Source organism: Macadamia integrifolia, chromosome 14, assembly GCF_013358625.1.
Source record: "Macadamia integrifolia cultivar HAES 741 chromosome 14, SCU_Mint_v3, whole genome shotgun sequence".
Classification (NCBI taxonomy): domain Eukaryota; kingdom Viridiplantae; phylum Streptophyta; class Magnoliopsida; order Proteales; family Proteaceae; genus Macadamia; species Macadamia integrifolia.
The window spans coordinates 12,978,314-12,994,685 of NC_056570.1; positions in this window are offsets into that span (position 1 = coordinate 12,978,314).

The window sequence follows — 16,372 nt, forward strand, 5'->3', positions numbered from 1 at the left end:
TTTTTTTTTTTTTGGAAAGAAACTTGAAAAGAAAAAAAGAAGTGTTTAGATTTTCCACTCTATAGAAAACCATATATAAGTGTTTAAATTGTTCACTCTATAGATAAAACCGTATAAAAATAGTGTTTATATTTTCTAGTCTTTAGATAAATCCATTTACAAAAAATTGTATAGATTCTCCACTATACAAATTGAACCATATAAATTAAGTGCAACTACCATCAAAAGTAGTATAATATTTATGTTTTCATAAAGTAGAGGGTTAACCATGTTGACATTGTGTTTCTTATGACTTTGTCCATACGGTTGTGGGGTCAGTATGGGTTCACGGGACTAGTCATACCGAATGCCTAGATACCCGTTTTTTGCAAAAAAAAAAAAAAAAAAAAAAACAAAACGACAGTGTGAAGAAGAATTTGCATCCCCACAAAGTTCTTTTGTCAAATGTCTAGTACACCTAAAAAGATATTTGACAAAAAATCAAAAGATAAATCACAAGCTACCAGGGGGATCGGTTGAAACATTTAAAAGAAAATAACTAGAATAATCAAAGGTTTACATTCTAAACAATCGAACAATTGCTCATTACAAAGTTTCTTTAATTATATAGTGAATTGAAGAATTGTCCACAAGAAATGAAGAAAATCTTTGATTATTTGGTGTTAAGACACCACAAAAACACACGAACAATTGTTTCGTATCATGTCCTACCTTTTACCAAGATATGCCTTTTGGGAAGGGAAGGGGGAGAGGGGGGTTAATTTTTTTTTTGGGTAGAAGGGGGAGATTAATATTGAGTAACTTCCACTTGTGTAATAAATAACTTTCACTTGTGTAAAAATGGAAATATTCTTTATGTTTTCAAAAGGCAAAAATAACACTTCATTACCAATTTGTTACGTGCAAAATGTACCCATTGCATGATAATACCAACAAGAAGCCATGAGATTTATGTTGCCTCGTCTTTTACCTTAGGATTTACCTCTATCCACTCAAAATAAATAAATAAATAAATAAATAAATCAGTTCAATCTAAGTGTTTGAAAACCCACATGAACTTCTAATTGCAGTGAATAAAAAAGTCCCGCAGAAGTTATACAACACTAACAATTTTTATGTTTCAAGTTGGCCATCAGAATTTTACTAGCAAGTGGTGGAAGAATTAACAATGGAGTTTTAGTTGAACTGGAATATATAAATGGCACAACAGTTATGTCTTGACACAAGATATTTGTGTAATGGGCAGATTTGACAAACAGACCCAGCACAGTAACTATACTTTGGAGTCCAATCAACGAAGTAGCAACCATGTACTTGTAAGCACAATTCAATGAGGGGTAGAAAAGAGAAAAGGCTATGGGCTATGGGCTATGGGCTATGGGCTGTGGCATTATATTTAAAAACTAAAAAGAACTATCTAGGCTTGTAGCCCTTTTACAATGATTATATGAGAGAGACCCTCCTAGAAGTTAATGTTGACCATCTATTCCCAATATGGCTCGGAATCTTGTGGTCCTCGTGTTGTTGGATAGTTAACAATCAAGCAAAATGGATAAGTTTTGACCACTCCAAATTAAGCCAAAAGAAAAGTGATGGACTGCTTCATTGCTGCTACTTAAGAGTTTTATCCCTCGTTAGCAATTTGTATTTCTTATGGCCTTAAATTTTTTTATCAATCTTAAAAGAAATCTTTTGTTGATTTTCCATTAATGATTTGATTCATAAGTCTCTTCAATCTTTCTGAGTTCTATTTCAATCGACTTCTTCATCTTTGCTCGTAACTATCAGAAAGGTATTGGTGTTATAATGCATCTGGTTTACATCACTACTGCTGAAACAATGTTTATTTGACCATGAAGCAGTATGTGGGAGCGTAGTAGAGACCAAAAGTTAGCACAATTTTGGTTTTGTTAATGTCTATCTTGTAGGTCACTGATGAGACATTTCAGTATAAAGAGAGACAGATGAAGGCCTGCTTTAAATGGTTTGAGCTATTCGCTCTGTAAGATATTCCTGATTTAAATGGAGCATGTTTTACATGAAGAAGATTTTCTTCAGCATTTCTATTCGATACAGATAGGAGAAGAACCTGACTCACAGTATTGTCAAAAAAAAGATAAGGAGCAAAATCAAGTCAAGATGATACGGATCAACCTCTTCTTGTGTCAAAGATCTTACCATTTTCGAAGGAACTAGAGTTAAATCTTTTCTCTACATGGACTCCATCCCCTCCCACCCCACCCCCACCAAAAAAAAAAAAAAAAAAAACCAAGTGTTGTTCTCTTTTTCAATTTTGTTGGTTCTCATTTTTTAACTCGTTAAAGTTTATTGGAAAAATATACCTCTTTTGGTAGTGTTAGATGTTAGGAATGAAAAAGAAATCATAATTTTCTAATTATTTAATATCTTATCAATAATAATAAGATTTGTTTTTAGGGAGTGATTGATTCGAAGTAAGAAATCTTTATGCCAAAGTTGAGTTAATCTACAACTCCAACTAATAGGGATTTTGATTGGAGGTATATATGAATTCCCAAAAACAAAGTTAGCACACGATTCTCTTTTGTCCTCATTTAAAAATCATCTCCTGTCTCCTCTCTCCTCTCTCCCTCTTCCACTACTGAGTAGTGATTAGGGTTTTGTGAAAACCATGGAGGAGTTTGGATCCAAAGTAATACAAAGGGAACAAAAAGGTACGGTGCGAAGGACTCATTGAGAAAGGGTTAAGATTGCGTGGAGGCTCTACATTTGTGAATCATCTTTATTGGTTATTGTTTGAATGGTTGACCCTACTGGTGGATCCGATCATATTCGCTTGTATTGAATTCTTTTAGTGGTAGCAAAGCCTCCCTGTTGGTGGGGGAAACTTTTATTAATATTGTATTACCATTTATATTGAATTTGATCCATACAATTTCATTAAAAAAAAATTGCCATGTAGAAGACTGCCATGCAAATGACCAGCAAAGGTTACAATCTACACAAACGTAGGCCATGATAGGCCTTGGCCTGCATATCTTGCAGGGGACAAAGGACTAATTCTGCACCCCTCGATCCTCTTGTTCCCATGAATGACATGGAAACCAGCACACACATGCTACTAGCAAGGTTTTAAAACTCGATATTGGTATTGGTCACAGTTTAAATCGATATGATACAGATCGGTATCGATAAGGATCGGTCAAGGATCGAAAATCGTACATTTTTCCTAGATCAGTCACGGTATCGGCAAGGATCAGTCAATTTTTTTTTATTTTTTTAGATTAAAAAAATTCAGAAAAATGAAAGAAGCTACAAAGTGTCTACCCACCTACAAGGCAAAGTGTTTACCAACCTATAAGAGGAAATGTTGCACTAATGGCTACTTCCACCAATGACCAGCTTGGCAAGAAGATTTGGGATGAAGCCAAGCTTGGTATGCTACTCAATCAAGGGATTGGTGATAAGGATTCCACCAAGGACCAATTTGGCAAGAAGATTTTAAGTAAGGCCAAGCTTGGTATGTTAATCAAGGGATTGCTGATAAGGATTCCACCAATAACCAACTTGCCAAGAAGATTTGGGGTAAAGCCAAGCCTGGGATATTGCTCAATCAAGGGATTAGTGATAAGGATACTAGTTATAACAGAAATATGGTAAATTTGGTTTCCTTAAAAGATCCAAATTATCCTTATAAAAGGATTGTAATCCCACAAGATGATTATTATTGAAAGAAACATCTTGTCTTAGACTAGAGTGACCATCATCAACACAAATGCAATAGCTTGGTCTATCGATGTCCCATCACTAGTTGGGACAGGAGTAGGAGCCATTGATTCACCCTGAACAACAAGCAAAACAATGCTGAAGATGAGAATGATGATGGCCAATACTCCAAAGGAAACCCTAAGAACTGCCTTTTTTTCCTTTTTAAATCACTTGTTCAAAACCCTAGATTTCTCTCTCTCTCTCTCTCTCTGTCCCCTGTTTGTCCTTATAAGTTAAGTTTTAAAAAATATTTTTTTGACGGATCAGGTTGGATCGGTCGATCTGGATCGGTTTTTGATACCCAGTCCGGTAGCGATTCCGACAACAAGGCGGTAGCTGACACCAAGGTAGGCCTCCAATCTTCTTCTTCCTTGCTCTCCTCTCTCTCCTCTCCTACTTTGGGCACGAGGGAAATGAGGAAATGATTCCTCATTTCCCAACTTATAACTTAAGTTGGCCTTAAGGTCTGTTTGGTTTGAGCCTCTTTTGAACCAATCGGGATGAAATGAGTTTCGGGGCACGAGGACCCGCACATTTAGGTCCATAAGGTGTTCACATCAAGAGGAAGATGTGGAGAATGATTTGGGATTATCCGGAACCATTTACGATGCGAGTGGCGGGACCCACGGGCATCGAAACCTCGACAGCAGTCTGTGGACCCACCAGAAACAGGCTACTTCCGATGGTTTGTTTCCAGTGGTCAAGACAGCTTGCTGTCCTATGATTGGTCTCGCACAGGTGGTTGCCCTCGAACATGCCCAAGGCTTTTCGGTAATTATGATGCGTGTCGAAAATCAAGTGTGGGGAGTAAGGTCACTTACTGTCTTGGATTGGAAGGTAAGAATCCCCTCCAGTTAGATAGGCATGCAATGAATGAACATATGAGGTCATCTCTACCCCTTCGACAATGCACAACGCGAGCCAAAACCCAATCGTACTTTTGATCTCCAATCCGAGGCTTGTGACAACAGCTCAAATTAGACCGGATTAGTACAACCTACCATGCCACTCTCTCTCTCTTTGTTTTGACCTAGAAAAAGCTAGGTATGGATAGAATCTTAGTGTACACATCATGTTAAGGTTGTGGGATGTGTGTTCCACCCTCTCGGTGTTGTTGCCGAGCTCGAACCAAGCCCGGTGAGCTTCGGCAACATATAATACCAAAAGACCAACTAGGGTTTTGATCGTTCGATCAACGTATATCCAAAACGGCTCAGTGGAATTATAATTTTCTTGGCTTAGAATGATGTTAGGAACATCCCCTACAAACTCCATGGAACAAATCCCGACAATCGGGCCCAAGTCAGAAAGCCCCAAATTGGTTGGACTGATCTGTACCACTAGAAATAGCCCACCAGATCCACTGGGTTTGTTTCTGGTGGCATATTTTTGGTGGTCATGGAGCCTTATGTGCTCTCTGTCACCTCCACAGGAAATAGGTCTGATATTTTTGGTGAAAATGCCCTATTAGTGTCTGTACGTTTGGGGGTGACTTGTGTAGGTCCCTCCCGATGATCCCGACGTGTATTGATGTATGATTCCCTTTGTGTCTAGGATAGTGACGCGCACATGCCCCGAAGTCGAAATTGATTTGATTGATCGGTGGCCTTACTTGAACCGAAACCAAACAAAGATCAACAAGGTGAGGGATGGACTGTGTTTGTTTCTAAAATGTTTATTATCATTAAATTGCTCACATATTTAGAATTATATGTTTAATTGTAATTATTCAAATAAGATTATGATATGCTACATTGTTATTTTACGATTCTGATATGAATTATATAGAAATGTATGATGGGATTCGGTGTGGCTGAGGTGGTACCGGTACCATGATCACTGTGTGCTTGGATGTGTGTGTGTGTGTGTGTGAGAGAGAGAGAGAGAGAGAATCTAGTGTGGCTGAGGTGGTACCGGTGCCGTGATTGCCGTATGTATGTTGCATTCATGCATTGATTATATGCATTAGAGTTAGTTATAGTTGCAGGTTACACTTTATGGTCAAGGTCTCGCTAGTATCGTGTACCCCAGGACTGCATTTAGAAATGGATACGCTTCATGGCCGAGGTATTACTGGTGTTGCGTAGTCCATACTTAACTGTGATATGTATGCTAGATTAGGTAAACGGTCCCGGATTTCACTTTGTGGCCAAGGTCTCTTTGGTATCGTGTACTCGGAAATATTTGGAGATGGATTACACTTTATGGCCGAGGTCTCTCTGATATCATGTAATCCATACTAACTGTATCATTATGAAGGCATGTAGTATATATGTGGTTAGGTATCACTCCCTATGCTATGGACCCTTGCCAATAGGGGTTGAGGTGTTGGATAACCCATTGTGGTATGTTTGATGAGCCTTTCTTAAGTACCACTCCTGCAGTACTATGTGATTGTTATCGGAGGTGGGAACTTGTCTATCATGGCCAATGTGTTACCAGTGCCGTGACTGTCAGGAGGGGGTTATTAAGGGTTTGCTGGGTGACCCATGGACACATACAGGGACCAATAGGCTTCTAATCACAGCTAGGGTTTGCATCACTGCGTAGTCGATGTCATTTTCGAGACGAGGGATACAACCTAATGCACCATAGTAGCATTTGCTAGACTTAGTTTGTATTGTTAGGTGGATAATCAACAAATGAACTGCATCACGAGCATCATGGAGACATGGACTATGTGTTTAACTTCCGTAATCATGCATCATAAATTACTACTACTATTGACTTGCTTGGATGTGCTTGATCCCACCCCTCACTAAGCGAGTTGAAAAGCTCACCCCATGTATACACCCCTTTTTAGATGATGATGCACGTACTGTGGTGCCAATGGCGGGTGACCCAGTATCTTCTAGGTCGGAGTATGGTGTGAGCGACTGGTGGATGCCGAAAAAGGGGGAGCACAATCAGGACTGTGCTTGCGATCACTGTGCTTACACCGCATCGTGAGATTGTACATCATATTTTGATACTTTTGGATATAGTTTTGGATTGTATATTTTCTTGAGATTATATTATATGTCATGGATGAATGTAACAGAATAACTCGATTATTGCTGTTATATTACCATTAGATGTTTCCCCATTTTATTTATAATTCCGCTATTATACTCTGATTCCACTGCTTATGTTGGTTTGTGTAGTGAGATTGTGAAATTGTTAAGGTACTGCTATCAGAGATCTTGGTAGGTTTACAAGACAGGTACGTGTCTTACTCACACCGCCGGTATTCCTAATGGTAAGTTGGGTCTGCTGGGAGTTGGGTGTGACAAGTACTGCTTCTAGTTGTGTTATCTTTGAGTTCATTTTCTCGTAGTTTTTTACTTATTTAGAGCATCCAAGTTCTTCTTGCATTGCACTGGAAGCAATTAAACTATACAATATGCTTGTACTAAATGTTTTCTTAAACTTCTTTAGGAACAAATGCCATCACTGAATAATGTTTGTAATTAGAACTGCCTAGCTGAACAAAGGAAATGAAGACTTGATATAACTCTTCTATCCTAGAAAGTTCTAAAATTAGAATTTTAGGTTCTCATTCTTGTATATTTTGAATATTGGTGCATAGGTATTCATGGTGGAATTTCTATTTAGGGTAGTATCTTAAATTTATTTTACATGATTTTTCTTTTTCTTTTGTCTTCATTTATTTTCTTCTATTTTGCTCCATGTATGTAGGCTACGGTGATCCTCTTTGACAATAAGATTCAATGAATATGCATGTTCCTCAAAATTCTACAAAATTAAAGTGGGATGGATGCCTGTTATTTCATTCGAAGTGGCAGTTTGATGCAAGTTTTTTCTTTTTCTTCTCTTATCAGCAGAATTCGGACTTTCTATCCCTAGTATCTGCAGTTGCTAGATCCTTGTGTGGAAAAATGAGAATATTTCTTGGATGCTTTCAATTAACTCGGGGATTTTCTTCTTGTACTTTCCTTTTTTTCCCCCTTATTTTTTTGTTCAGTTTATGAGGTTGTCATGCTTAGCTTGGATATGTTATAGACTTCTATATTATTTCAGTTTCTTAAGTGTACACATTTCTTTTTTAACTTGGAAGCTTTGTAGGGGGATGAGTTTTTTCTGAATGTGTCGATGTGGCTATCCTGATCAAATGATTGTAGATTCTATTCCCACCTCCTCCCACCCCAGGAAAATGAAAACTTTTGTATGATTAGTCTTGTTTTCTTTGTTTATTGAAATGGCTGCTACAATCACACCATTCTCTGGGTACTTTTCTATAATATTAATAATACAATCCATCTGGTGATATTTACATCTTTGAATAGGGAGGAGATCTTCCATAAGCTTAGTCAATGAGTCAAAGAACGTTTTCTTTGAATCCGTATGCAGCATCTTAGATACATCTCTCCAAATAAGAGGAGAAACATAAAACATTTGAGATGATAGCTAGACATCCAGAGAGTGGTAATGGAACTGCATAGACTTGATGTCCATCTGAGAACCAGCAAGTGACAAAACAGAACCAGATTCAAGGAGAAGCTTCTCTTGCCTCCAACATCCATGGTATTGAAAAAAAAAGTAAGTATAACTGTTAAACCCCTATTAAAAAGGTTGATGTGCACTTGCTTGTGATCATGCATTTCATGGGCATTTCAAGTTCTGACTGACATAAATCTTATTCATAACATTAATTTCTACTATGCAGTGAAATTCCAGAGAGCTTATGCAGTTCATTTGCTTGGTGGTCTTAGTTGGATTTTTTTTTGTAAAATATATGTTTCCATCTTTCAATAGTTCATGTAGAACTTCTCTGCTGCCTAGTGATACTGATCTTTAAGTTCATTTTCTCATGGATTTTTACTTATTCTGGGAATCCAATTTATTCTTGCTTTGCATTGGAAGCAATTAAACTATACAATGATGCTTGTGCTAAATATTTTCTTTTACTTCTTTAGGAACAAATGTTGTTCCCGAATAATGTTTGTAATTAGAACTGCCTAACCGAAACCATGGAAATGAAGAATTGTTATAACTCTTCTTTCTTAAAAAGTTCTAAAATTAGAATTTTAGGTTCTCATTCTTGTACAGTTTGAATTTTTGTGCATGAGTGTATTCATGCTGGAATTTTTCTATTTAGGAATACTGGGAGATTCTCCAAGTTTATGTTGCACAACATATAAGTAGTGTTATTGGCATTTCGTTAGCTTTGTAGCCTTCAAAAAAGCCAATGCGTGGTTTTGTTCAACATCTCAAGGGGAAGCATGGACGTTCCGTGGGAATCTATTTGGGAAGTGTGTTGAATTTACTCGCAGAACTGTTACGCCTGATCCCAACCTTAAAATTATAGAGGTGTACGAAGGCTTACTTGGAAAACTGTTTCTTTTTTGTAACATTGTGCTCCTTTTTTGTTTTCCTAGCATAAATGATTCTGCGTGTGGTTTCATCTTTCTTCTCTCACCTCCCATCCAAAAGCATAACGTAGGAGGGGGAACCCTCTCTCTGTTAGGTTTTACCATCATCTAGTGGCTAGTAGGACATTTCACTTATTTCTAACAAACATCCTTTACTAAGTCCTAGCAATAGGAAAGTTGCATCTTTTTAAAATTTTTGACCTGCTTGTGTTTTATTATGTACTAACCATATCGCTGATATTGATCTTTGAAATTGTAGGTGGCAATACCAATCTTAATGGCTCTAGTTCTCTTCTTATCCTGATCAAGTTTCCCATCAAAATATTGAGAAGTTGAGACACCATGTCCGCAGTAGGCCTCATAAGTACCCTAGGGGGCTAATGTAATTATATATTCTGATAGTGTCTTGATGTTAATTTCTGTTCTTTTCAATCATTTTCTCTCATTGGTAGCTCAGTTTTCATGTTAAGATAGTGGGATCACTTGAATTATTCTACTAGCATTTGAGGTTTTTTGCCGAAAATGTGTTGCTGATGAACCTAAACATTGTTATATAGTGGACCGCCATTTGGAAGTTGGGGACATTATTTTTGTTAACTGGAAACCAAGCTTGCACTGAATGTCTATCATTCCTCATAGGGTAGTATCTTAAATTTATTTTACATGATGTTTCTTTTTCTTTTGTCTTCATTTATTTTCTTCTATTTTTCTCCATGCATGTAGGCTAGGGTGATGCCTTTGAGAACACTAAGATTCAATGAATATGTCTGCAATCCATACAATGTAGACCTTGATGGTGATGAAATGAATATGCATGTTCCTTAAATTGAGGAGACTCACACTCTTATGCTGATGGGGGTAAATTATGTTTAAGCTTCGCCTTTTGTTGATTTTACCTATTTTTGCTTGTAATTCATATTTGACCTCCTTAGATTTAGCTAATTTTCTTTGTCTGCATCATTTTGTTCACAGTGGTGGAGCTTCTCTGGGGTTGAGGAAGGTGGAACATTTCTCGGTTTAGAAAGTTACTGGAGATGGACGTTTGTATGTTTTGGGCACTAACGCTCTCAATTCTTTGTGAAACTAATTTCGGTGGAAAGGTGAGCCATATTGTTGAACTACATCTAATTCCTTTTATTGAGTTTAGTGCTAGCACTAATCCTAAACAACGACAGATCCGATAGGGGCATTTATGTCATATCAGCCCAATATCTCTGTGATTAGGTTTTTCTTCTTTATGGGGGTATTTTTGTACTTTTCTTCAGCACCATTTAATATAAGTTTTGAGGCATAACCTGCGATCATACTATTCTAGTCTGATCACAGGCCACTCTTCTCTTTTGGGAGTCTTCTTTCAAGTGCACCTCTCTCTCTATCTCTCTCTTCTCTCCGCTTTTCTTCTTCTCTTCTTTCCTCTCTTTCTCTATTTTGATTACAAGTTTTTGGGATTGTAAGTATTAGAGCCTTTATGATCAAGCCTAGGGTTTATACATTCCTCTCTGTTGACTTCATTCTTCCACTAACCTCTCTGGTGTGCAGTCGCCTACTGCTACGTTTACTATGGCTTAAATCACATGGGTGTTAGATAATGTCTCTTTGCTCATTTTATTAATTGACAATCGAAGACTGATTTTTAACAAGGTTTTTTATACTTATCAATTTTTGCCCCATGGTTTGTAACTCTAAACCCTAAACCCTAAACCCTAAACCCTAAACCATAAACCCTAAACCCTACAAGTGATTATTTGTTTGGTGATGACTATGGAGAGATCAGGTTGTGATAATATGGTTCTGTAATAGAATCCCCCATTCTATGGTAATATACAGATTTGCATACAGGTGATTATTTGTTTGCCTCTACATCAGCAATCATTACTTTTCTATTTTTTTTTTGTTCCTCATGGCTGAGACCAAAGCTACCACTGCTACATCTTCCTCTGATAATGTGAATGTCTAGATTACCTCTATCAAGCTCAAAGGATGTTCGAACTACCTACCTTGGGCTCAATCTGTGAAGGTTTATCTTATGGCCAAGGATAAACTTCAATATATTACCTCTGATTCTCCCCAGTCATCTGATAAGGGATATAATAACTGGATGAAGGACAATGTATTAATCTTGATCTGGCTGTGGAATAGTATGGAACCAGATGTCGTTGACAATGTCATGTTCCACACTACTACAAAGGGAGTATGGAATGACTTGAAGAAAATATACTCTCAGGAAAAGAACATGACCCGTATTTATGATATTTATGAGAAGTTGTTTTAGCTTTGCCAGTCTGACAGATCTCTTCTAGAGTACTACAGTGCTTTCAGGAGCATGGTTGAAGAACTCAATGTTTTTCATCCCTTGACTATAGACATTGACAAATTGAAGGCACAACGCAATGAGTTTTTTGTTTCAAAATTTTTGGCTGGGTTGAATAATGATTTGAAGGCAGTGAAGGGCCGTCTACTAGCAGGCGATACTATTCCTATTCTGAAGGACACTTATTCGCTACTGCAGTGTATTACTTCATCTACTAAACCTGAACACTTTTCCAAAGACCTGCCTTCCTTGCCAACTATGGATGTGGTCGTGGTCGTGGTCGTGTGTCGGCTGGTCAAGGTTTTAATGGACAAGCCGTTTGATCGTGCATCTTGCCAATGCACTTGTAGTGGGAAGTCCAACCATACAGTCAAGACTTCCTAGGCAAAGCATGGCAAGCCAAAGTGGGCCACCCAGTTAGCTAATCATGCAGTGTCAGACGATGGTATTGACACAGTGTCTTCCACTGATACTAAGTCGATAACTTCCTCAGGAGATTCGTCTACCAGTCTATGCAATGACATCAATTAGTTGCTTCGGTGCTTACATACTCTCAAGGCATCCTCTAATACATTCAATGGTGGGTCTACATTCGCTGCCGCCCTAGTTTATGCAGATATCTCAGCCCTTTTTACCACTACTTCTACCCCCTAGATCATTGATTCAGGTGCATCTGCCCATATAACTGGTAAGTCATCACTTTTTAAAACCTTTTCTTCAAGCATCCATCGCTCACCTACTTGATCCCAATATAAGGCCATTTTACACTTTCTTCCATGTAATGCCTCATACAGAGCCATCCCAATGGTAGTTTGACAGCTGTTATTATAAGCAAACTCCATAAGAGATATGTATTCTTTCCAACTGCCGCTCCTTTCCATTGCCCAGGCCCTGAGCATATCTTCTAGTATCTGTATGGTTTGTTCTGATTGCCCATCGGTCTATGGATGAAAAGCAGTACTCATATTCACTTGTGCCCCCAAACCTTGCTAGAGACTCTTCCAGAATCTAGATGTGAATCTCGGGTCCCTATCTGACACAATGCTTACTGGTACTCCATATAACCGAACTATTGTCTATATAAAGTTAGGCTAATTTGTCCATGGAGAAATTGATCCTGATCAGAATAAAAGGAGCAGTCTTGGTAAGCCTGTTAAATACCACCCAAATTGCATCCATTCCCTTGGGTGTACAGGGTAAGCCTGTGACAAAGTCTATGGTGATCCTGTCCCATTTCCACTCCGGTACAAGGAGTGGCTAAAGAGTGCCATATGGTCGATGCCTTTCTGCCTTGACCTTCTAACACATGAGACATTTTGCCACATACAAGGCAATAGTGATTTTCATTGCTAGCCACCAATTACTTTGCTTAAGGTCCTTATACATCTTTGTACTTCTAGGATGAAGTGAGTATTTGGAATTGTGTGCTTCCTTCACAATCTTATCCTGTATCTCCATGTCATCAGGCACACATAATTTGTCCCAGAATAGTAATGCCCCATCGTTGTCTATTGGGAAGTCAGGGTCATTTATTGTATGCTCTTGAATTTACAACATGATCCTTTGCAACTCAAGATCCAATGAAATTTTCGCTATCACCTCTTGTCTAATGGATGGATGTACCTGTAAAGCTGACAAGGACATAGTCAACTGCTTAATATCGTCTGATTGATGCTCAAGCTCCAATGTTGCTCCCTCATATAGGAGAATTTCATCCATTAACATTGCTTTCTGTATTAGTTGTGGACTGATAGCTAGGTACGAAAGTGATACAGTCTAAGCCTTCTGACTTAGAGTGTCAGCCACCTCATTAGCCTTATCGGGTGATACTGAATATCACAATCGTAGTCCTTCATAAGCTCGAGCCATCATCTTCTCTGCCTCATATTTAAATCTCGCTCGATGGAGAAGTATTTAAGGCTTTTGTGATCACTATATATTTCACACTTCTCCCCATACAGGTAATGACGCTAGATCTTCAAGGTAAAGATGACTATTGCTATTTCTAAATTATAAGTGGGGTAGTTATTCTCATACTCCTTGAGTTGCCTGGATGCTTATGCTACCACTTTTCCATATTGCATGAGAACACAGTCCAACCCTATCTTAGATGCATCAGTATAGACTGTCATCCCACCTGTACCATTAGGAATGGTCAATACTCTTCTAACCATTCAAATTTTACACCTTTCCTGGTCAACTTGGTCATTGGCGTCAAAATTCAAGAAAAGTTTTCGATGAAGCATCAGTAGTAGCCTATTAAGCCCGAGAAGCTTCTGATTTCTATTACATTTTTGGGTGCTTCCCACTCTACTATAGCTTTTACTTTGTCTAGGTCCACTTCGATCCCATTCTCAGACACCACGTGTCCTAGGAATCCAACTTGCTTGAGCTAAAATTCGCATTTGCTGAATTTGGCATACAACTGTTGTTCCTTTAATCTCTGTAACACCATTCTCAGATGTTTTGCATGTTCTTCTTCCGACTTTGAGTAAATCAAGATGTCATCAATGAAAATGATAGCCCACTTATCGAGGACATCGTGATCCCAATTCATTAAATCCATAAAAGCAGCCTGTGCATTTGTTAGCCCGAAAGACAACACTTAGAATTCATAATGACCATATCAGGTTCTGAAGGCTGCCTTTGGTATATCACTCCCCTTTATCTTAAATCGGTAATAACCCAATCTGAGATCAATCTTTGAAAACACTCTAGCACCTTATAGTTGATCAAATAAGTTGTTGATGCATGGCAACGGATACTGATTCTTAATGGTTAACTTGTTCAGTTCTCGATAATCGATGCACATACATAGACTACCATCATTCTTCTTAACAAATAAAACTGGTGCACCCCAAGGTGAGACACTTGCGCGTATAAAACCCTTTTTAACAAATCTTGTAACCGTGTCTGTAGCACTTTTAATTTGGCTAGTGCCATTCTATATGGTGCTTTAGACACTGGGGCAGCTCTAGGAATTAGGTCAATAGCAAACTCCAGCTCTCTGTCAGGCGGAAGCTAAGTTAGATCATCTGGGAAAACATCAGGGAATTCCTTAACTACTTCTAATTCATCTAGCGGAGTAACCTTTGCATCCACATCTAATACTGATGCAAGGTATCCCTGACATCCGTCTTCTAGCAATTTCACCCCTGCAATGCAGAGATGATGCCTTTCTAGGTTGCCTTGACCTTTTAGCTTGATACATAAGCTCTACTCCATCATCTTTCACCTTAACTTGTTTCTCAGCATACATAACATTTGCTCGATGAGCTGACAACCAATCCATACCTAGAATGACTTCAAAATTCTGCATGTTGAATTTGATAAGCTGGGTATCCAATTTCTTTCCTTTAATTTCAACTGAACGCGGCCTACACACTTCTTTCAACTGTTCCACCATTCTGGTAGGCGTGCTAACAACTAGCTTGCATTCTAAGATCTTAGATGGCACATCAAGCTTTCTAGCAAATCGCTTAAACAAAAATGAATGTGAAGCTCCAGAATCGAATAGGACATATGCAGGTGTACCGGATACAGATAAAACACCTAGAATTGTATTGCATATAAGTAAAATAGATTACTCAAATTTTAATCCCAAAGTCTTTTAATTAAAGTGTAGCTGCTACTACTTTAGTACTAGCTTTAGCCTATTAAGCTATTAGGGCATACATTCTTCCTTGAGACTAGCTTCCTTAAGTCAATGTAGGTCTATGAACAGGGGGCCGATCAAATGGGGCCACTGCTGGGTACCGGCAATCCTTGGTGAAGTGCATGTATGATTGACAATTAAAACATCGGTTTGGCAACGACTGAACTAGGGTAGGAGTTCTCTATACTGTTCCTGGTGCAACTAATAGACGTGGGGGTCTCGGAACTGTAGGCACCACACTAGTGTTAGGGCAGAATATGTAGTGCCTGGCCCACTAGCTGGTCAGGAGGGATAACCCGAAGGCCTGTAGGGCTGTCTATAGGTGGGACCATAAGAGTATGACCCATAAAAACTCTTACTCGGGCCACCCAAATCAGTATATGGGTTTTCCCTCTTCCACAATCATGGTGCAAGGGATGGCTCTCTTTTCTGCCTATCTTCCATTGTCTTAGCCTTTTACACAATTTGTGCATATTTCTTTAAGTCCATCACCTCCAGTACTGTACCAATGGATGTCTTCAACCCCTTCAAAAATTTTTGGGCTTTTACCTCATCCGTTCTCATATGGCAAGGAGCAAAATAGAACAAGCTTTCAAATTGTTGCTGATACTCCAGAACAGTCTTGCTTTCCTGAGTTAGTGCCATGAACTCTACTTTTTTGCGGTCTCTCAAGCTTTTTGGATAGTAATTTGACAAGAACAATTCCTTGAATTGTTCCCAAGTAGGCTTAGGGTGAGTTCCCATCAATATAGGCTTGGAAGCTTTCCACCAAGAATTAGCATCGTTTCTAAGTTGCAACCTAACACATATAAGCTTCTGTGCCTTTGTGTACTCTACTATGTCAAATACTTTCTCTAACTCTTGGATCCACCGATCTGGTTCCAATGGGTCATTACCCACCTTGGTGAAGATGGGTGGCATGTACTTCTTAAAAGATTCCACCACCTTTGCCGTAGTAGTGGCTGGTGGATGATAAGGCGGATAGTATGGATAGGGTGGAGGCATCATAAATGATGGAGTGCCATATGGTGGAACCAGAGGGGTACCTCCTGGTTGATCTTGAGGTGTAACCTCAGGTGGTGTTCCTCCAGACTGTACTCCAATACCTAACCCCACTGGAGGGTCCTGTGGAGTAACCACCCTAGGTGGCTGGACCTGTAGAGTAGGGTTCAAATATTGCTGCATAGCAGCCATGAATGTGTGTTGCTGTTGAAGCAACTACTGCTGGGAAGCCCCTTGCGACTGTTGTATAAGTGTCACCACATCACCAGGAGTGATGACATGTGG